Genomic DNA, 2,500 nt, shown 5'->3' with positions numbered 1-2,500 from the left:
ATAACAATAGTAACAATAACAATAATAACAACAACAATACTAACAATAACAATAATAACAACAATAACAATAATAATAATAACAATAATTATAATAATAATAATGACTATATTAGTAATAACAATAATAATAATAATACTAATAACAATAGGGATAATAACAATAATATCAATAACAATAATACCAATAATAATATCAATAACAAATATTAAAAAATAATAACAATAACAATAATAACAATAACATCAATAACATTAAAAACAATAATAATATTAATAATAATAACAAAATTAATAATAGCAATTATAATAATAATAATAATAACAATAATAATAATAACAATATTAATAATAACAATTAAAATAATAACAATAATAACAATAATATTAATAACAATAACAATAATAAGAATAATAATGATAATAATAATGATATCATTAATAATAATAACAGTAATAATATTAATAATAATAACAAAAACAGTAATAACATGAAAAACAATTACAATAGTAACAATAACAATAATAACAATAACAATACTAACAATAACAATAATAACAATAATAACAATAATAACAATAATAATAATACAATAATAGTAATAATAATGATGACAATATTAGAAATAACAATAATAATATTAATACTAATAACAATAGCGATAATAACAATAATATCAATAACAATAATACCAATAATAATAACAATAACAATAATAACAATAACAATAATAAGAAGAATAATAATAATAATAAGAACAATATAAATTATTATAATAAAGACAATAATAATAATAATAATAATAATAATAATAATAATAATAATAATAATAATAATAATAACAAAAATAATAATAACAATAATAATTTTAAGAATTATAACAATATTTATAATATCAATAAGAATATTAATAATAATAACAATAATAATAATAACAATATTAATAATAACAATTATAATAAAAACAATAATAATCATAATAATAATAACAATAACAATAATAACAATAATAATGATAATAATAATGATATAATTAATAGAAATAAAAGTAATAATATTAATAATATTAACAAAAAAAATAATTACATGAATAACAATAACAATGGTAACAATAACAATAATAACAGTAACAATAATAACAATATTAACAATAATAATAATAACAATAATAATAATAATAATAATAATAATAACAAAACAATAATAACAAAAATAACAGTAACAATAGTAACAATAACAATAATAACTATAACAATAATAACTATACCAATAATATCAATAAAAATAATAACAATAGCAATAATAACAATAACAATTATAAAAATAATAACAATAACAATAATAATAATAATAATAATAATAATAATAATAATATTAATAATAATAATAACATCAATAATAATAATAAGGAGAATAACAATAATAGGAATAACAATAAAAACTATAACAATAATATCAATAATAATAATAACAATATTAATAATTACAATAACAATAATAACAATAATATTAATAAAAAAGTTAATAATAACAATTGTAACAATAACAATAATATCAATTACAATAGTAACTATACCAATAATAACAATAAAAATAATAACAATAACAATAATAACAAAAACAATAGTAACATTAACAATAATAAATATAATGCCAATAACAATAATTACAATAATAATGATAATAATAATAACATTATTAACTGTAATAATAACATGAATAATAATAACAATAAAAACAATAACAATATTAACAATTACAATAGTAACAATATCAATAATCTCAATAACAATAATAATAATAATAATAATAATAATAATAATAATAATAATAATATAAATTATAATAATGATATTAATAATAATAATAGTAATAATATCAATAATAATAATAAAAATAATAATACTAACAATAATATTTACAATAACAATAATTAAAGTCATAATAATAGTAAAAATAATATTAATCATAGTAACAATAAAAATAATAGTAATAATAATAATAATAATAATAATAGCAATATTATTAATAATAACAAAAACAACAATAACAAAAATATTAATAACAATATTATTAATAACAATAATAGTAATAATAATAATAACAATAAAAATAACAATAGTAATAATAATAACAATAATATCAATAATAATAATAACAATAATAATAGAAATAATAATAAGATGAATAATAATAACAATAACAGTGATAACAATAACAATAACAATAATAACAATAATAAAAATAACAATATAAATAATAACAATAATAATAATAACAATACTAACAATAATATTAATACCAATTACAATAACATAAAGAATAATAGCAACAATATTAATAATAACAATAATAATATTAACAATAATAACAATAATAATATTAACAATAATAACAATAACAATAATACAATAACAATAATAACAATAATAATAAGATCCATATTAATAATAACAATAAAAATAATAATAATAATAATAATAACAATAACAATAATAGT

Source organism: Vespa crabro, chromosome 4 (genome assembly GCF_910589235.1).
Source record: "Vespa crabro chromosome 4, iyVesCrab1.2, whole genome shotgun sequence".
NCBI lineage: Eukaryota > Metazoa > Arthropoda > Insecta > Hymenoptera > Vespidae > Vespa > Vespa crabro.
The sequence above is the reverse complement of the archived record's forward strand: the minus strand, read 5'-3'. Positions refer to the sequence as shown.